This window comes from Camelus dromedarius, chromosome 2 (genome assembly GCF_036321535.1).
Source record: "Camelus dromedarius isolate mCamDro1 chromosome 2, mCamDro1.pat, whole genome shotgun sequence".
Taxonomy (NCBI): Eukaryota; Metazoa; Chordata; class Mammalia; order Artiodactyla; family Camelidae; genus Camelus; species Camelus dromedarius.
This window is the reverse complement of record NC_087437.1, coordinates 39,343,101-39,365,088: the sequence shown is the minus strand read 5'-3', so window position 1 is coordinate 39,365,088 and position 21,988 is coordinate 39,343,101. Positions and strand designations below refer to the sequence as shown.

General features: G+C 39.3%; 1 non-coding gene across 2 annotated transcripts; it reads right to left on the bottom strand.

The window, feature by feature from the left end:
- Positions 1-2,511: 2,511 nt before the first annotated feature.
- Positions 2,512-18,295, bottom strand: LOC116147077 (uncharacterized). 2 transcript variants are annotated; one of them, XR_010383405.1, is made up of 6 exons: positions 16,736-18,295; positions 14,596-14,771; positions 9,533-9,761; positions 7,500-7,634; positions 3,756-3,901; positions 2,512-2,930 (listed from the first exon to the last, which is right to left on the bottom strand). It is a non-coding gene; the product is annotated as an uncharacterized LOC116147077 (transcript). The 2 variants fall into 2 exon arrangements; XR_004136419.2 differs by lacking the exon at positions 14,596-14,771 and having other exon boundaries at positions 9,631-9,761.
- Between the last annotated feature and the right edge of the window lie 3,693 nt (positions 18,296-21,988).

Sequence of the window (21,988 nt, the reverse complement as noted above, 5' to 3'; positions counted from 1 at the left end):
TAAAGTGATGCAACATTTTTTTTTGGTTATTTTTTGAATCTCAAATCAATTAAGCTAAGTGATTATTTTTTGTATCAAAAATAAAATAGTCTAGCTAAACAGCAATTTTTTTGTTCCTTGAAACCATTTGTTGATTTATTTAATTCAACCCCAAAGGTCAAGTTAGTTACCTGTTTAGAAACAGCAGAGTAAAATCAACACCTGAAAAGTAATCATTTCTCAGTATCAAAAAAGAAACAAAAGGTTAAGAAATCATTCAAAGTGTGCAGAATACAATTATTTGCTAGCTAGTGGTATACTGGAGCTGCTACTACCAGCTCAGAAAGCCAGTTGTTAAATTGCAACCTGAAAATTTTCAGGAATTTTGCGAGCCAGCTGACATCACGTTGGTTGCTTGAAGTCGCCGTGGTAGGAGGATTACATGGGAAATCGTCAAACGATACAAATCAGGGTTTTTATATTTCAGAGAACCCAGTAGCTAAACATTTATCAGCTTCTGTCTACAGAAAGTTCACACCTGTGTTCAATATGGTTTTCATGGCCTTTAATGACGTTTGACCATCATCACTTCATGATAATTCATTATTTCATGATGTTTGGTCATATAATGTTTAAAGCTAATCTGTATTTGGAACTGGTATCTCCCTTCTCACACACCGTCTCCCCCATTCTCTCTAGTGTTCTCTTCTCCAATAGGGAAGGGGCCTATTTTGTAAATGCTCATAATAAATAGGGCAGAATTTAGAGAAGTAATAACAAAATGACCGAGGGATAGAAACTGGGATTCCCAAAGAAAGGGAAATGAAGTGTTCAGAGGAAACACTACTATGTTCTTTCATTTATTAATTTTTAAAAGTATTTTAGAGGTGCTGCCAAGCTATGCTCAAAATCCACATCATCTGAAGTGGGAGAAAACAGTCTTAAATTAAAAGATCAACAAGATCAATTTGAAGAAAAAAACATCTTGACTATATGGGAACTGTTAAGACCACGAGACAACACCTTAAGAACAAACTATTACCTTACTTAGATATTTAGTGAATGATCGGTCTGACGATGATGTAGTTTCTCCCTTGATTGTAAAGGGGAAAAACAGTAAAGGAGTACTATGGGAAAGACAGAACTGTAAAGCGGAGAAAATATTCACTCACAGTCCCACCATCTGGATAATAACTGTGGTCCTTTCTACCATGATTTCCCACATGCATACGTGGGTACAGGCTTTTGCGGAGTTGGACCATTCTCTATATAAAACATCTAATGTCAATTTAATGTCAATTCTCCTGACATTACACATTCTTCCAAAAACATGAATCTTAATGACATCGGAATAGTCCACTGATGTGTTACAGGATTTGTTTACTCATTCTCCTCCTGGTGCATATTTACGTTATTTCTATTCCGTATTTTTACTCTTATAAATAAGGCTGGGATAAAGAAAAAGCTGGGATCACTTCTAAGATTATTTGGTAAGAAGCCCAATACATGAGGCTAAACCTTCACAGAGACGATACATTCTCATCAGGAGTGCGAGTGTCTGTGCACCACAGCTGCCCCCAACCTCAATGCTGTTTAGGAAGCAGAAAGAAAAAATACAATCTACCATAATCCTGAGGATTTTCTCACACAGTGAAATAAAACCCTTTAAAAAAATTATTTTGCCCTAGTATTTGTATTTATAACTTCTAAAAATCGGAATTTCTATAAAGCCATTATTTTTAGAAATAGCTTTTTGGTCTCTCCTGCCTCTAAAACATATTACCTTGTATAGCCAGTAAGTATTTTTACAGTTCATTATGCAGAGTAACTAGGTTTGAAAATTCTGTAAGCACCATTACAGGGTATTTAGAGAAATGTTGTATGCTTTTCTTCAAACATAAGCCCCTTTTTAAATGCCACACACATCCCTTGTGGAGCACACATGAAGCATTTTTAATAAGTCCCATCATTTGCTTCCATTCATTTCCCTAAATATCCAATTATGATAATTATATAATTTGTGTTTGTATCTGTGTGTGCAAAATCAGATAATAGCATGTAACACTAAAATTAAACTGGACTAGGAGTTGGGGAATATTTTTGCCTACCCAACTCAATACATTATCTCATGTATCAGGTTGCCAATAAAATTAGAATTGTCATCCCAAATCTCTCAGGATTATTATGGAATATTCTCCTGGGGTTTGAAATCCTAGAAGGGAAGAGAGTTATAATGTAACTATTAAAATTAATATTTTGAAGAATGAGCAGTTTGTCTTTCTTTTCACTTGTTTCTAAATAGTCTATTTATATCAATTGGAACAGATATATCACTACCTGCTTAATAATTATTCCATTAAAGTTGAGTTAGACAAGAGAAAAATGTCACTTCACTGTGGAAATAGCAAGTAACTACCTTTTGAATATGTAAATTCTTACCTTTAAGCTTTTTAAAAAAAAAAAAAAAAAAGCAAACAAGTAGGTTAGGGATAGCCAACTGCTGCACCAGCAAACTATCCTGTTTGAGAGGCTTGTCAACAGCACAGAATGACAGTCCTAAAGCACAGACAATCTCGTTACATCTAGAAAAATCGTCAGGCAACGACCTTGTCCTACCACTCTTGCTTGAGGGTTTTCCTGAGGGGCAGTAATGCATTTTCCCCAATGATCAGATGATTAGCCAAGTGCTAATATTATCCTGGTGCTACATTCTATATTTACGTTTAAGTTTCTGGTTTTATTTGCTTGTTGGTTTTTAGGAAGTCCTAAGCACTGAAGCTAATTCAGATCACCGTTCACACCTCATAACATCAGAGACAATTCAAATAATAGACTTTTGCTAACCTTTGTCAAACCATTTGTATTTGAAATAGTAATGTAAAAAAAAAAGATACCATTCTTACCATCCAGCCACTGCTTTCCTCAAGTTTTCGAGTTACTCTGTCCCACCACTGATGGAGTAGAGAAGGCGACGTGGGCAGGGTTGACAGATTATGTAAGAGTGACAAACATAAAAGGTCATAGTTCTACTGGCACTCTGAAACAGATTCAGTTTAACTCGTAACTTTTTATCAGTCTATAATCTGCTCCCACCCTAACAAGAATGATTAAATACAGTCTAGCAAATTCTTATAGTGCCTTTCAGTAAAACTTTAAGTTGTATGCTATGATCAGTTGGTTCCAAAGATGGCTACAATCATATCTCCCAGCTAACAGGTCTTCTGCAGAGATTTTGTGACTCATCAGGAGGTAGATCTGTTTCTCCTCCCCTTGAATCTGGCTGTCCTATGACTTGCTTTAAGCACTACAGTGTGGCCGAGGTAATTATGTGTGGCTTCTGAAGGTAGACTTTTTGACACATTGTAGCTTCTGTTTTCCCACTTTGGGGATGCTCTTTCTTGGACGTTTGTCTTGAATCCGCCATGCTATGAGGAAGCCCAAGCTAACCTTGTAGAAACGCTATGTACAGGAAAGGCCAGATTCCCCTGGTTAAGAAGCCCCAGCTGATCTACTAGCTGGAAGCAGCCACTAGTGACTCCAGGTGAGACCAGAAGGAAAACCATCTTATAAATCCACAGAATCAAAAAAATAATCATCATAAATCATTGTTCGGATGATTTGTTACAAAGTGTTGGGATGGTTTGTTACACAACAATAGACAGTTAAAACGTGTACCCAACTAACATCACAGCTCATACAGCAGTTACAAATAAGCACTTATAAAACTAACAACTTCAATGACTTCGTGGGTCATTTTGTCTAGGTTAATGACTTACGTACGGTACAGGCTTTTCCTGTGTAATAGGAAGGGAAGATAGTTGCAGTTTCCAGTTTTTTTTTTTTTTTTTTTTTCTCTGACCTCCATTCTCACAGGGTCCACAGGAGAACTGGCACCCTGGTCCCCAGAGGCCATCAGGACAGGCTTGTAAAATAAAAAGAGAGAAAAAGAAAGGAGCTAAGACTTGTAATAAATCTCAAGATGGTCCCAGATTTCTGCTGTTGCCTAAGTGAGTTGGAAAAGTGTGCATGTGTATGCATGTGAATGTGTGTGTGAGTGGATGTGTGGATGACTGAACCGCAAAGAAAGAAGCATTCAGAGTAGCCTCTAAGGATTTATAGCACTTCCAAAAATACTCCCTGAAGAAATCAACATGATGCCATATCTTGTCACTTTGGAAACACAGATACAGAGGTTGGCTTTTTGCTGAAAATGTGATTTTTCAGACAGTAACAATGGAAGCGATTTTGATATATATCTTTGGAGGCAGTTCCACAGAACAAAATCTGAAATGAGATGTAATTTGTAAAGGAAGCTCGGGAGGTGCACTGCTTGGGAATTTGTCCCCAAATGGTTTCCTGAATCCTATTCTCTCGGTCTTCACTTATTTTGTAAGCCAGAATCATCACCTTAGAGGTTTGTAATTTGTGTGTTTTGTAAGACTGTACAGACTGTACGATGTATGCGGTGGAGAAAGAGGGACTTGTGCTGCTTTGCTGAATATCCTTTGAACTGGAAAAGGATGGCTGATGCTGCAGGGACCACTGAGGGCTCATTTAGAGCTCTCCGCCTCCACTGAAATGCCTGGCATTAGAAACCTGGTGGAAAACATGCTTTTTAACACAGCGAAATCTGTGAAACTTTCCTAAACATGCAACAATTATGGAAAGTTACATTAAACCAAGTTGGGCTGCAAAGTATCCTCTTGTCCAGGGCCAAGTCTCTGAATAACAGGATTGTTGAATTTTCTGGGATGCTCATACCATTCCTGGCTATGATCTGTTGTTCACTTACTCTGTGCCGAACACTTTACATACATCAGTTCACATTTCCGTAACAATCACTATACGACATGAGCAACTTTGTCTCCATTTAGGTAAGAAACTGAGGCTCCGAGGGGTTAAGTGACTTATTCTGGGTCACAGAGCTAATATATAGCAAAGTGAGGATTTGAATTCAGATCTGGCCTCTGAAACTGGCGCTCTCAGCCGCTAAACCCAACTTATGCTACAGTACTTACTCAGCACTTTTCAAGTCAATTAACCAGTTCTCAGAGACTTGCCAGTGTTCAAAATTTAAAGTTCATAACTACTGGAACAAAATCTGTCCTTTTCATGGTGACAGGTTGAATAGGCCCCCTCAGACGGACTCAAGAGCCCTGCTGGGCCGCACTCGGGTCTGCCTACAGCTGGGGTCCAAAATACCTCAGGCTACAAACTAATCAAAACAAGGCAGACACTGGTTGCTGTTGTTTTAAATTTTTCCCTCTTTCTCTTTTTTGCTGTTTCACAGATTAGGGTAGGAACCAGCTCTTCTGCTCTTAAAAGTCATCACTGATGGGCTACGCGAGGCCTGGTGCTGATTGTGGAGAGCGCTGTTCATTAGTGCCGTTGAAACAATTTGCAGTCTTTAATTAACTATTCATCTGCAATCTAGACACAGGGCTGGAGTCAAGGTTTTTAAAGATATGTCTGGCTCCAGGAGCACTTGGGCTACATCACTCTTTTGAAAAAGAAAGAGAACAACAACAGACCTGATTCTCATCACACACAGCTCTCAGAGAGCTCGCCTTGCCTTGATTGCAGCTGCCAATCATGGCGATCCCATTCACCTGCTCCGGTCTGATTCATAATTTCATTTTGTGGTTAGACAAAAATATTAGAATTGGACAAAGTTATCTGATTGAAAAATAATATGTTTTCCTGAGATTATGGTGACCTCTCTATTTTGCTGATTTACATACACTTTCAACTCATTTTCCTTCACAGTGGGCATCTCAGAAGCATTTTCCAATATAGTATATTCAGCAGATGCTTTAAGAAAATGTTATCAGAATAAATTAAATTTACCCAGGTGTGTGTATACGGTATTATCTCCTCATGCGTTGACTTCCAGGGCATGACATCGCTAGTTGGGGAATACATAAGGGGTTGACTCTAGGCTTAAATGTCAGTTGAAGTGGGAGGAGATTTAGATATTAGAATAGGACCCACTCTCATACCACATTAAACACTTCCCTGAAATGTCAGGCTTCTGTTTCCCCAAGTTCTCTTCCCCATTGCCTAGAAGTCACAATCTAGCTATCTAAATGGCCCCCTCTCCATGAACTCCTGATGGACATTTCTGCTCATACACTCCAATTCCATAGTCAGTTCCACGCCACAGGACAATCTGGAAGATTCTCACTGCCTTTCAGTCAGCCTGGACAAGCCTCGCTGACTCTCTGAAGATGACCACGTGAACAGCAATGTGTAACAGCCGAGAGCCAAGAACGATCTTCCATCCCAGTCCCTGCCCCTGTAAGTGGACCCAACAATGTGATGGCTTCCTTTCAAACCTATTATCTCCTGATTTTAAACAAGAGTGCTCTGGATCACTTCAAAGGCAAAAAATTCACCTGCCATTGGTTATGTTCGTTTTATTTGTTCTATGTTCAGTCTTGCTATGTATTAAAGAGAAAAAAAAGGCGTGATAATTGCCCCTAAAGAAAATGGTAACAAGTGCTTAATTCAGAATGTATGATAACATGAGAAAAATGTATAAAGGATAAACATTGAAGATTCACATTTATATATTCATTTAAGAAAATACATATTGAACAACTTCTATATGTCCTGATTGTTCTGGGAGCTTGGGGATATTGTGGTGAAAAAAGTGAATAGCTATCCTTCCCTTGTTGGAACTTGGCTTCCAACAGGAAGGGCAGGCAATACATATTGTACATAATAATTAGAGTGTACGGTATGTCAGAAGGTGGTAAGCATTTTGGAAAAATAAAAAAGTTCAAGGAGACCTGCAAGTTGCAATTTTAAGTAGTATGGTGCTGACAAGATTCAGTGAAAAGGTAATGTAAGACTTTTTGAGAAAATGAGAAGAGCCACATAAATACACGGAGAAAAGCACTCCATGTGTCCACAAACCATGAGTCCACAAACTAACATCTTGGAATACCTTTTTCCAAATTTTACATACACCCACACACGTGTATCTATACAAGACACTTATCCTTGGAATTATGCTGCACATAAACTTTTATATTTGTAGAATTATAAAGAAATTCTTTATGTAATATCTGGAAATTTGAGAAAGGACCATACTGACAACCATATTTAAATTTTCCAAAATTTTCTATGGTTTCTATTATATTTGTTTGAATAATCTGTCTTTAGATGTAAAGAAAACTAGCCTTTAACTCTGGAAGCTGGCAGCCCTTAGTTGATTGGCTCAACTTGAACGAGTGATTGGCCAGCTCTCATCTTCTTAGAATAAGATTCTCTGCAACGTGATCTTTATTCTTTTGCTCAAGCCAGCAAGCAGACAGCTAACAGCAGAGGCTGAGAAGACAAGGTTAAATAACTTTATTGCCCTGTGTCTCGGTTTCCTCACCAACAAACAGGGAACTAATAAAGCTCACTGATCTCCTGAGGACTCTGGTGGATTAACTAATTAGTGATCATATGGTGCGAAACAAAAGCTGAGCATTGTTATTAGAGAAGAAAGAAAATTTATCATCAGATTCTACCTTTCTGGCATCTGTTGCCTTGGTAACCAGATTTGCAGGTGCAACTGCCATTTTTGGCACTGCTTTCCAGGGTGTTCTCCTCCACACACTGACATTCGGAAGAGTGGCCAGCTCCGTAGGCCCCGTTGGGACAGCCTGCAAGCAGGTGGAGGCAAACCGGTCACCTGAAAACCATGCTTTGTTTCTTTCACACTGTGAGTGCACAGGCACGTAGTTCTGCGGGGGCTGATTATGGGGAAAACAAGGGGATCATCCTGACTGCCAAGAAAAAAATAGGGAAACAAATGTCTTTCAAATCAGGCAATTCATTTAATTTTTGGCAACTGGATGCGAACAGTGAAGCCTGAACTATTTAAAAGGCTTTGGTGCTTCCGGGAGAGAAATTGCTTCTCAATCTGCTCCATTGGTGCCTGTAGTTAATATTCTCCAAGGACTGCTAAGGCCTGTCAGACCCCATATTCATCCTGCTACAGCAGAGCGATGATGGACAAGCCCTGATGAGAAGGCTCGCCACTGTTTTCATTCCCTCTCATTATATGGTAATCCAAAATAATTTTACATCATGTAGATAACACAGAACTTTCACCCTGACGGAAGCATTATCTTAGCCACATCTTTGGCAAATGGTACTTGGCTTTTCTTCCTTTATTTTGAGTTTTAGGGATGGTAGTCAGCACAGGAATTCTAATTTGACAAAGTCCCACCTTTGCATTCAGGAAAACTTACCCTTAGTTTTCTCTGTGAGGAGTTACCTACAGTAATTCAATTCCCTTTCCAAAACATAATTCCCCCCCCTCCAATTACAGGTATCCAAGGGACTCAAATAAAAGATCCTTCAAGTGCCCTCCAGGCTCAAGGCAACTGTATTATATGCCTATATATGTGTTGCTGTGGAAAGCTGCTTGGAGAGAACAAAATAAGCCACTTGACTTTCTGATGGATGGAAATTATTAGCATCTGTTAATATCTGCTGTTATTAGCAGAGATAATTGAACATGGTGGTTATGATGCCACCATGGAGGGAGATCCTTGTCTCAGTTGCCAGGGACAGAGTGAGTTATATATAAGACTCAAAAGGTTTCTGTTATTAAAAGTGGGTCATGGTATTACTGAGGGTCACTCAGGAAGGATTTTCAGAAGAGGGCACATGGAACAGATAGGGGAGCAAGGTGCAGCTTCAAGGTGAGACGGCTGGTGGACATCCAGAGCTGTCCCATCGGGAGACAGCTTAAAAGTTACTGATGGGCTGAAATATTTGCTGGTGATTGTGTTTTCTCACATCTTTTACAAAACGTGATAGCTGGTCAAAACGCATAGTGAATAGTATATTTTAGAAATTTCAGGGAATGATACTGTTCTGCACAAGAAATAAAAGATACTTGTCTTGGCCTTTGATATTCAACTTCCTTAAGTGTTGGATGTTCACATAAATGAACTATTAACAATCCTCTCTCAATAATTAAGGTGAACACTAACTAGGAAAAAATAGGAAGACTCCAGAAACATTTTTCTTTCATTCATGAAAATATAGATTCTTGCAATGGAAGGAAGCTAAATAAAGACTAGAACATCAACTGTCATGTATGATGTGACCATATAAAATATGTTATGCGTTCTACTCTTTCCCTTCATCTAGTGTGAACAAAGAAGAACAGAGACGTGTTGCTCACCACCCAGTTCCACGAAGGTGAAGCCCTAACCCCCTGGTGGTTGCCCGCCAACAGTGCACCCAGGGGTGGGGAACTCAGGATGAATAATATAGTAAGTGTGTGACTGCACTCACTCTTTAATAATATATAAGGCATTTTATCTGACATAAAGGATAATGTATAAACATCATACAACAGTTGTGGTGCCAATTAAGTCAACCCTAAAATTAAAAGAGATGTGCATGGGAGGACTGAAATATAGATAAATAAACTGGATTTTCCCCTCTCTTTTCGGAGCAGTTTCCTCAGAGCTAAACAAGTGGCTGTCTCCTGGGCTAAAGTCTCAGCAAGATCCTGAATAAAACTTAAACTCACAGCTCTTACACTGGGTGTCTGTCTTTAGGTTGACACTGATGTATTTTTGGTAGTTTTCTGAGCTTCCTTGCTTCACGCAGAGAGAAAAGGTAGTGTCTGTGACTTACTCAGATGACAAAACCTCCCACAGCACCCTGGCTCACACATGCAGGCGCGCCATACACCCTGTGGCAATGGCCGTTGTGGGCACAGTTACATTTCCTTTTGCAGTTGCTCCCAAAGAATCCTTTTGGGCATCCTGGAGGGTGGAAAGACAAACAAAGCAAATATTAACCCGCATGCAAGCCTTGCTAGAGCTGTTGTTTCATGAAATAAGGAGCTTGCCAAAGATAAGAGGTTTCCAACGGAATTGGACCGAGGCCAGAGAAAGCTTTTAAAAACCACGCATATGATTTTGTATTCTCTGCCCAAAATTCTGCAATGACTTGTCACTGCTTTCAGATGAAAACCCCCAAACTTAACAAGACCAATGAGCCACTGCACTGGCTGACCTCGTGTGGCACTCACCTCTCCCTGACTGACTTTTGCTCCACCAGCTGCGCTGAGCTTCTTCAGGGTGCCTCTAATGCAAGTCACTCTTACCTACTTCAGTGTCTGGTGACACGGGGCCCACTCAGTCTGTATGCTCTTCCCTCTCTCCTTCCCTGCCTCGCGTCTCCTCATTTTGCAGGCTTCTGCTGAAGTGTCACTTCTCTAGAAGTCTCTCCCTGGCTCACACAATCTGCCCTCATGGTCTGACCTCCAAGCATGCATTAATATTTCATTTGAAATACCTACCAACATTTGTGACCTACGTCTGCTTTGAACAAGACTGTAAGTTCCACATGGAAGGGCCAGGGTCTTTTTTATTTTTGTTTTGTTACCGTATCACAAAGCCTGGAACAATGCCTTGCAAACACTTAATACATATATTTTGATTAAATGAATAGTGTTCGGGGGATAAATAAGTCAGATGCCAGCAGAAGCCTTCCTGCACTTCTTAGAGAGTGAAGTAAACTTGGGTTCCATCTTCCTAGTTCCACGATCTGTGAGAATGTAATAAACTCGCCATGATTTCTGGCAGTCCCTGAAGACCTACATCTCCACTGACTCTCCGCCTTCAGCTCTTGGGTCTGTACAAGCAGTTTTTGTGTGTGTGTTTTATCAACTCAAGTAGAAAATGTGGTCTCTTGACTGGTTTCCATGAAAAATTCACATACAGCACTTACTGGACTTTGTAAGTTTTTCATCCATCATTTCTCCCCTCTTTTCCTCTCTCTCTCCTCTCCTTTTCTTCTCTGATTTTCATCTCTCTTCCTCCCTGATTTGCCCAAAGAGTTCCATTTTTTCTCTCTTTTATTACGCAAAGCAAACAAATTCACCCCAGTCCTTAGGTCCAAACCTGCATACACAAACTCAATGTTTTGCTCAGGGGAGGAAAAAAGCTTTCTCTGTATCACAGTTCATCCTGCTTAGATCAGACTTGGAGGTTTAAGAACCACGTATTTTGTTCTGTTACACATGTTGTCAGTCAAAGCCATTGTACTCTTGTGTATACACACTGTCGTCTTTACTTCTTCAGAAAAGACCACCTTGAAAAATACAGATGTAACTTTCATTTTGTTTATTCCCCACTAGAGATCTCAAGAACTGGAAGAGTCGTCTCGTGTGACCAGCACCGGCTTTCCCTACCGTCTCCACAGGGTTTCCCGTGCAGCCCCGTGGGCACTGGCACTGCCCAGCTGCCTCCGTTCTCACGGCCACAGATGTCATTGCACTCTTTCCCCCTGGTCTCGGGGGAACAAGCTATGAAGAAAATGGAGAGGGCGAACAGGCAGCGTAACACACTCACTGTGGTACAAAGGGAGATGGCCGGGAGCCTGTCTTACTATCAGAATGGGTTCTGAGTAATTAAAATCTTTGTAACTTGTAGACCCGGGAAGGGTCTCTGGTATGTTCCTAGTGTTTGAATGGCATCATCATTCCTGGGGGAATTTCGAATACAGCTAGTTAAAGTCATGCAGACTAAAGGACTGCTAACAAGGTTCACATGCAAAATTTACCTGTTCCTTAAACTCTAACCCACAGTTTCAGAACTACCTAGACATCTTTGCTGTTTAGCTGTCACTAATCTTAATGAGAAACAAACTGCATCCCCTATTTTGAAAAAATGGGAAGAATATGCAGAAAAAAAATGTCATGTGTTTTTAACGAGGAATGAGTGTAGCTAAGCCTGTCTTGGGGGGCCTCAAGGTATTCTGCACTGTCAAAGATTGATGACGTCAAGAAAACAACTGTTTCGTTTTGTTTTCTGGTTTGTTGGTTTGGGGGAAGTATTTAGCAATCCATTAAAAATAAATAAATTGGGGGATATGTCTATGACTTTAGCTTAACTTCAGTAAATACAGCTGTTGAGGTAACTTCAGTAACCATCTTAATGGCCATTTTATCATAATTGGCTAAATATCATAAAACTATACTTACATCAACCCCTCTATCTACCCACCCACATGACTCCAGATGCGAACATGAAAACTTGGCTTCTTATCCACTTTTTTCTTTGCTTTCAAGCCTGAGGTTACAATGAAAAGGAAAGAGGAAAACAAAAGGAATGAGAGAAGGAAACTGGCAGCAAACAGCAGTTGAGGTCTACACTGTTAATTTACACGTAGTAAGTCTTTGAATTCTTACAGCAGCTATAGGTGGAGTAATTTTTTTAAAAAGTAGACCTGAAAAACAAAGCTAAGGAAGTTTGAATAGCTTGCATGGTATCTGGATTATAGCAAGGCGTCAACATCGGCAAACCAACACTATTGTCTGGCACTCCCCCACAAAAAGAATATGGTATCACGGAGTAGAGGGATTTGCTAAATACTTCATTAGCACCAAACAGAGCAATTATCCTGGAGAAGAAAATTTTAAAACAAACATGGCCGTAGATGGGTGGTTTGGAAGAAGCCATGAATCCTCCCGTGTAATACTAGCCCACTGATTCGCCATAGGAAAATATTCCAATCTCCTCTTCCGACTGGGTGGAGTCTCACAATAACTAATAAGATCGTCAACATAAAATCTTCTCAAAAGAAACAGAGCTCTGAAATGTGCCATTAAAATTAATATGTGGTAATTTTTAAATTGCTTTAAAGAAATTCTTAAGACGTCAATATAGTTGCTTTGATTATAGACCAGTAAAGACATCTGGCTAGAAGAGCCACTCCATAGGAAAACTAATTGTCCAGACCCCTGCAGAATATTTTTTTTTTGATGTCCCTTGCTGCATTTGAAGAGCTGATACTCTTAGAAATACTAATGATGAATGATTTGTCACTTCCATTTATTACAGTTTATAGGAACTTTTTTAAGAAAGTGTTCTCACTCTCCTTTTCCATTAAAGAATTTATGAGCACTTTTTTTTTCCAGTTTGGATTGTTTTGTTTTCATTTTTGTAAAAAACAAGAATGAACGACAGAGAGGAAATGCAGAGAAGATACAAGTTTCTGTTTTCTGAGACAGCCTCCTCGGACTATGTGAACACTTAAAAGAACCTCAAGGGATTCCAAAGCCAAAGATGGGGTCATGTTCTTTTCATTATATCATGAAATTCCATTTTCAGTATTTCTATATTAGTTTAGTGTCACAGGTGTTTTATCCAAATGCATTTGCAATAGATTATTAGTTTCTTTCCTCATGCTGACATGTTAGGTATCAAAAGTTTGGATGATGTATATTTATGAACAAAATTTACAATATAGGATAAACATTTACTTCCTAATAGTCATGCAATAACATTAATTTGATTCTAGTTTTATACAGTTGACTATGTCAAGCTGATAAGCTCCCAGTCTAGTAAGGGAAATGGAATAGGAACATAGCTAATTCTAACCCAAAGAGGAGAGAGAGAGAGAGACTTTAAATCCATCAAAAGTATAAATAGTTGTGGTTAGTCTGGGGCCATCAAATAAAGCTTCATACAATAAATGGCAATGAACAAAGGTGGCAGTTTAGCAAAAGGCACAAAGCTGTAAAGTCCAAAGCATTAAGTAGTTAGTGGTTTAGTTTGCTGAAGATGATAAGCTGGTCAAAGAGTTGTGGATAAAAAGAAAAAAGGATTTATGAGCGCCTGATACGAGATGGTTGCCAATGACTGAATCAGAAGCGTGAGCTTTATGCACCAGGAAATGGGACACTCCTGAAACGAGCAGCAGAGAAACATGATCAGAGAAATGCTTTAGGAAGATCCTCAACACTCTAACTAGTAATTCTGGGGCAACCACTTCACTATGTTATAACTCAAGTTTTGCATCTATCTCACGATAGAAACAACATTTGTCTTCTTTCTTCCCATATGCGGGGGGTTCAAAAGCAAATCTGCTCACGTCATCTTCTGAGCCACCCACAAAGACTAAACTCTTTTATTAAAAAATTTATAAGGGAAATTTAAAAAGAGAAAGAAGAAATAAAGACAGGCAATATATTTTGTTTTTATTACTTGGCAGTTTTAGTGCCTGCAAGTATGACTCCATTTAAAATATAAAGGAAAAACTTTATTAGAGGTATTATTTTCCAATCGTTGACATTTTCTCATGAGAGATTTATATAAAAAGGTTAAAAGTGTCATTGACTGTACTTACATATTGTTTAAAAGAAAAAGAAAAGAAAACACAAACAAAAAGCGGCAGCGAACAGTCAAGCGGTTCCATTCGTTGTGCTTCGTAACACAAATCCTTTCATCTTTGTCTTCATTGGGAATAGCTTGCCAGGGCCTAATGATTTATTTAAATGGAGGGATTTTTATAGGCCTAGAATATTAGGATCCTTTATTAACTTTTACGTTCCATGGATAAACAAGAGTCAGAACACCAAGTTTCCCAGGGAACACAAAATCTCCCCTTTTAATCACATGCTCCATTTGAAACCTCAGGGCTTCGTAGACAATATTTTTCCACAACAAATAAATTGGTTTTTCACCCAGATCAATCGTCAACCCTGTTAAAACATTTTAGGGAGGACACACGTAAAGAAGAACTCATCACCGGTAGTTGGCTGGCAGCAAAGGAGAACGCATCTTACCGGATCTCCAATGTATCACTTACTTTCATTACAAAGAACTCCTCCCCAGCCAGCAGGGCAGGAGCACCCACTCCTTCCTTCCTGACACCTGCCTCCATTCATGCAGTTGGCACAGCACTGACTGCAATCGCGGCCAAAGGTGTGATCTAAACAGACTGGAATGCGATGCCATCTTAGTTGACCCACGCTGTTTACATCACTGAAAGGGAAGACGAAACCCGCCACCGCTGAGAAAACAAACACACGTGATCCTTGGGCCTATTTCCTAAAGAGTCCCAGGAAAAGGCAAGAGCAGAGAGAAACCTTTTAAAATAGAGCTTGGAATGTAGCCCCTAAAGAGTATTTAGAATATTTAAGAATGCAAAAAAAAAGGGAAAGAAATTACCAGTGATTTCTGAACACAAAAATAATCAATGTTCCTGGCACCTTAGTGTTTTTTGTTCCAGGCTTTTTGATGCAAAGGGTTTTTTTTTTGTTTGTTTGTTTGTTTTTTCCCCTAAGTAAGCCTTTTTATTGCAATTTAATAAACATATGCAGAGAAGTGCACAAAACTCAAGTATTCACTTCCTACTTTCCCCCTACAGTGTAAACAACCCCATGTAACTGCCTCCCAGATCAAGATACAGATTATTACCAGCAGCTCAAAACCTCAGAGGTGGCCTGATGATTCTTACTCACTAGCCTTACAAATGAAGCATTATCCTGATTTCTGTCACCGTGGATTACTGTCCCTTAGTTTTGAACGTCATATAAATAGGATCATAAAGTATGTACGTACTCTTTGGTATCACGCTTCTTTCATTCAACACAATGTTTGTGAGACTCATCCATATGTTCTGTATACAGTTTATTTTTTATGGCTGTGTAGTAGTCTATTGCATAAGTGTACCAGAATATGTTTTTCCATCCTATTCTTGAGGGAAATTACCCTAATCTGAATGAGGATGGAGAGACTTGATTTCAGTTGTTTTAAGGCTTATTCCATTTCAAGTTTTCCCCCTGTCTCTAGGTGGAGTCTTTCAGACGTCCCAGTTGAAAGCCTACCATGTTTAGCAAGGCCTCTCCACTTTGGCAGATTCTGAATTCCAACTTCTACCTCTCCAGCGCTGTGATACTACTGCTAACTGTGCTTAGCTCCTCCCCCTATCAGCAGCTGTCTGTAGATTTCCGGGCTTCTCTGCCTGCACTGCCCATCCATTAGCAAATGGCGCAAGGGGGAAGGCAGCACAGATTGTCCATCGTACTTGTCCAAGCTTCTCTCCTCTCTAGATCTTGGCCACTCAAGTTCTGACTGCCTTGGGAGCCCTGAACTATTTCTGTTCTGACTTTGTGGAGCCAGAGTATCAGGAGTCTAATTAAGGAACACTAAAGCATTTCCATTTTTATGCAGATGTTTTAATTGATATTATTATGATTAACCATAGCATATAAACAAATCTGCCATTTTACTGAATGCATTTTAAAGCAATCATTAAGCTTTGATCCTCTTAAAATACAGCGAATAGAGGGAGAACAAAAAGAGCAGCTCTGCCTCACAAAGAAAAGAAAAAGAAGCAGCAGACTGGCAGCAAACTGTTACTTTTGAAAGAGGTTATGCTAATTTATTTTGATCAGAAGTGATTTGATGCTTGAGCTCTGTTGTGTGGATATATAAGAAAAACTGCTCACATTTGTAAAGATATTTTTTTCTCGGTCCACTTAAGCATGTTGAACCATTGGTTCTCTGCATTTTAAAATCCAGGAGGGGTCTAGATTTTAAGGCTATTTCAGGTAAATTCTAACTATATAAAAAAAAAGACTTCTAGCAGAGGTTCAGCTGTTAAAACTGAAAGGTCCCAATCCTTCTCTCCGTTATGTTAATTCAAAGTACTTTTTGGCTCCATTTCACTGCATTGCATTTCACCAGCCCCCACCACCCTGCACCCCCTCATACATACCTACATAGCAACCATTTATTGTGCAAAGGGAAGAAAGATAAAAGATGATGAATTCGATAGGAAGCTTTGAAGAAGTAATTCTGGTCCCACTTTTCTTGCTAACATCACCTTAAAACATTTGATGGCATTAAATATTGATAATGTGATTGTCTATGAAAGAATTTATGGGAATTATCTAAAAATAGAGAAAAGAGGTGACTATAATGAGATATATTCTTTCACACACCAACTTTGTGCAAAGCCTTCAGTTGTCCTCGAATCTCTCCTTCCTCCTCCTTATCTTCTTCATCTTGGTGGGTGAGAGGCAGAGAGGTGGCCACATACGGAAGCAGTGGAGGTGGGCTCTTGAATTGAAGACCTGGAAACCTCACAAAGTGTACCTCCTCTCCTTCTTCCTCTAGCTCATCATTATCTAAAGCGAAGACCACACAGGAAAATGGCTGGATTCAACATGCTGGTTAAAAAAAGGAAAAACTGAGTGAGGGTTAGTGAGAGAAATGAGAGCGTTTGAAGTAGACAGCCAAGGCAGGGAGGGGGTGGCTGAAAGGCAACACTCTTTGAGAAGACCATTTCAAACAGTCTATTGTAAATGAAGGTGAGAAACAGGGAGCCACTGAGTTGAAACTGCTGCAGAGAGAACAAAGGAAAAGAAAGATCTCAGCCTGTGAAGAGAGAAAGGGGAGGACAGGCTGAGTTAGAGAATAGATGGTCTCCATGCTCCTGAAGAACACGATGATGGTCGAAGGCATTTAGAAGAGATTTGATAAAATTCTTCAAAGCAACTCACAGATGCAAGTTTTTCCATCACTTCCAATTCTGTAGCCGTCCTCACAAGCACACTAATAGGTCCCCACAGAGTTAATGCACAGTTGGTCACAGACTGCACTGACATCCAGACACTCATCTACATCTAAGAAAATTTAAACAATGTCTACTCTTAGGCATCAAGAAATAAAATAGATGTGATGAACTCATGGGCCTATTTGTTCCCTTTATTAACCAGTAATAATGTTTTGCCATATAGAAGCATAGCCCTGAATTCTCCCTCCAGTATACCCGGCCAATTATTTTCCCTTCACTCATTTCCAAGTTTACCATAGCTTGTCTACATAGACAAGGTCTTCCTGAGAGCTTGCTCATGAGGTTTTAATGAAGAATTAAAAAGTTAAATTAAATGGTCTCAGGCTGTGCACCATTTTGCAGAATGTTCATTCACTACTGAATTATTCAATACCTACGGTGAGGCATTTATTCCATACATGATTCTGTACAAGGTCTGTGACAAATCTGAGAAATGGAAGAATCCCAGGCCTTGCTCTCATATGGCTTAGCGGTGTCTGTCCACGTCTGAGCCTGGACTTTGATCAATGTGTTCGCGATACTATAAGTTCAGTTATGAAGCTGAGTTTGTAGGCCTGGCCTCAGATTGTGGATACCCTTCCCATGTGGTTGTGTGTACCCAAGGATGTACATTCACGCCATACAATCATTTCTTGGCTCATCCTGCTGAAGAGCAGATGGTACGTGAAAGTCAATTTTTTTTGGCCCCGTTAATTGGACGGGATGTGGTAAGTGGTAATATGCTCTACTGTGTTTAGGATATATAGATATCATAGTTGGCTGTTCTCTGCTGTTATCTACACTGCCAGGCTGGGGAGCTTGGCATCGATATGAAGAAACACACCTATTATCCCCAACAGAATTCAAGAATTCATTTATTTAAGCCAAGAAACACTATTTTATCTGAGGCATCAAAGTCTTCTTTCATAATTTGACTGTCATTGAAATAGATATCAATCTTCTAATCGTTGCTTTGATTTCAAGAAAACTATAGTCCAAAATAATGGTAATCATGAACAAATGAACATTTAAAGCGTATATATTTAAGGTAAACTTTTAAAAGTAATTTACAGCAATGACTTGCATGAGCTCTTCTTAATGGTATAAAAAACTCAATTTACTCCTTAAATTCGAACTCTCCTGTGATATTATAAGAATATAGCTATCAGCTAAAAGTCATCTAAAAGGTAAGTGAACCAATTTCAACCAATAAGTTGGAAAACTGTTAAGTGATTCATTTTAAAACTTGCAATAGCGAGATTCATATTGGATCTGTAAAGGATTCTGACAAAGATTTGGACTGTGGCTCATGAACTGGCTATCCTTTTGCTACGGTCCTCTAATTAAAATGACTCTCAGTAATCAACTTTCTGATTCCAGTCAAGCTTGCCATGAATGACTCCTACCACAGGGTGCTGTGTATGGCTTGCCGGAATCTCTCACTTGTGCACATACAGTACATTAGGTAAAGGGGCTTATGGGTCGGTGAATACTATAATCGCAATAGCTAGTCTAGTTGAGGGATTTCTCGATGTCTATCTGGGTGGTGGGCACTTTACATGAATGACTTTCCTTCATTGATGCACTACTACCGTTATCGTCTTCACCTTCCTGATGAAGACTTGAGGCTCAGAGCACTTGGTGTCTCCCAAGTTCACACAACAGCACATGGTAGAGCGTCAGAGAGATCCAAGTCGCTTCAGTGTCAAAGCCTTCCCTTTCCCACCCGAACCCTCTGCCCCAGGGTTCCTCCTGCGTGAACTGCCCCATCACATCAGTAATTTCATGTTAGGACTCGGGGATTCACCGTCACACCCACGGCCATCGGGACTGAGCCCACAGCCCTCCTGGCAGCTGCGTTCGGAGCGTCCTAAACAGCTGGTGCAGAGCTGGGCACAGCAGGCTTCTCCACTCACACTGGCCAGAGTCTGAGGGGCAAGGTCTCTGTTACTGAAGAGACAGGGAGTCAGCCAACCTACAGAAGTGCTGATCAGCCTCACTTCTAAATGAGAACAGTTTTACTCATCGTCATTTTCTATTTCTTGGGCTGCAGAGTAGAGACACTGACGAAACTATGACACAAAGAACAAGGCCCGCATTTGGGTTTATGTGTCTTGCATGCTTCCCCTCTGCCTGGTATTTACTTGAAAAGCATGTAAATAATCTCCAAACGCATTTATAAGCACAGGGAAAGAGATCTCTGCTATTTTTCCAGTTTAAACAGCAATCTGACTGAATAAACAAAGAATCTGAAGAGGAAAAAAAAAAAAAAACAAAATAACTTGAGAAGACGAGCCAAAAATTCCATTTAGCCAACCTCAGACGGAAGAACATTCCCAAGCAAAAGGAATTCACACCGCTGGGAAGAGAAGTGGTTAACTGCAATTTGGAGAGAGGGCAGACGGTCATTTTAAATATTATGTGTTAAATTACAGAATATTTCAGGGCATTTGCTTGAACTTTCCGATGATGCTTTGACTGGGATAAATTTTTATTATAATCGGTGACACCATTATCCTGGAATGTCCTATCAAAGATAAACAGCTTTCTAAGCGATGATCTTCAGGTCTTTAGAATTCTATAATCCTGCACATGTCTTCCTAAGATATAATTGCCCTAGGGAAAATCAAAACGCACCAGAAGACTTCAAATTGAAAGCTATCAGCCAAAGGATAATCAACTTATCCTGTTTTGAGGTGATCATTTCTCATAGAATTGGCTAAGAAGTAGCAACAGACTCCTCACCCAATGCTACATCCAGGCTAGACACCTGGGAATTGTGTAGTCAGGGGTTTTGGCTATATGCCCTTGGTTCAGTTCAACCCCCTGTGTTTGTTGAGCTGTTAAGTTGGGTGGCCTGTCAGTGCTGAGTTTACAAAATCCCATTGCTCCATAACTACATGAGCAGCCACAGATATAAAAGGTCAGTGTCTCAATTAACCTTGGAAAGGGTACCAATGTAAGGGGATGCAGACAAGAGAAAGGAAGGAAAGAAAATGCAATCCATCAGCTAAGGTGAGGGGTCACCATAAAATATCTAAATGAAGGTCATTTGGACACAAAACAGTCTTTCTCCTGCAAAATGTCACAAGCAGTGCTACTCACAGAACTCTCTATATTTTTTTCGTTTCTTGTATTAAGCCTTCCTTTGTCCTTTGGTTTAAATAGTAAGAATACAGAGGACAAAAAAAAAACTTTTAAAAATTCAGTTTCATTTTATCTAAAACATTATCTTTTATGTTTTGGGGGTTTTCTTATTTCAAGATTTTTTAAGAAGTCTCCTCAGATGCCACCAGAACCTTAAACATACCTGTCCCATGATGCTCTGGACTCAACTAGCAAGGAGCACAACTGTGTCACGTAACTGGAAAGATGAGTTCCTCCATCTATTATCTTATGATCTGTTTTGTATTCTTTTTCTGTTATCATTCCTCTGGGCTACTTCTTGTCTCATGTCTGGAACTCATCTGAAACCCCATCCATCCTTTCTTAAAATGTCCTGTCTCTTCAACCCTTACATTACCTGTTTCCTAAATTTCTTTATTCCTTTTCAGATCATATGTGGTAAAATCTTTGCTTGCTTATTTTTTCTTTTTACTTTTCCTCCTCTGTGATGATTATATATTTCCTACACTGGCCAATATACCAGATACTGCAACGCTGTGGAGAAATTCACCTGTACATAAAAATTTAGCCCTAATCATAAATAGAGCATTAATTGTAATTAGGCAAAACAATTAAACATTTCACTTGTGATTTCAGAAAAGCATCAAAAGTAAACCTTAAAAAAAAACTTGACCTTCTGTATCTATCCCCCATACACAGTCACTGAACAAAGTTTCAAAGATAAGAATAAAACTTTTTTCTAATCACTACCCACTGTTAAATTTAGTGAATTTACTGCTGGTCAGACACTTGCATTTTGTGTAGCTGTCTTTCAAATTGTGTTAACACATTTCTAGATTTCAGCCCTAATAGATTTTGGCATTTGGGCAAGATTGACCACATACAGACAGGATGACTTATTTTCACATTCATTTTTATGTTCTCATGTAAAAAAAAGTTGATCCTAAAATAAGATAAAAGGAAAATTATTTCATTTCCCTCATGCATGAATGTTTTTACAAAGCATCCATGGCTTTTATCTGTTCTCAAGCAAAGAAGCAAAGCATGAATATGTACACGCCAAACAAGTCATTGCCTCTACTCTAGTGAATATTTGGTCTTTAGGAATGAGTGTTATTTATTTGTTGGAAAATGAAATAAATTTGAGCCATGAAGAACATAATGTTGTCATGTTGACTGCTGAAATCTCATAAATATGCAATTTTCTACATTTTGACCCTGGCAGATGCGATTTTTCTGGCTGTAAATAAGAAGTTTACTGAATTGTACTTTTCAAAGAATAACAAAAGATACCAAATTATAAGCTGCAAACAAAAGGTTTAGCAAAATTCCATTTTCCCTTATCCAATAGTCAGATGAGAAAGATAAGTAGGAAGGAATGGAGTGAGGGAGGGAGGAAAGACGGAAGGAAGCCCTTTTTTTTCCCCCAAAGAAACAAATATTAGCAAGGTGGAAAATCATAAGCGTATTTTTCATTACATAAAAAGAGGTAAGGCAAGCACCTGGTTTCATT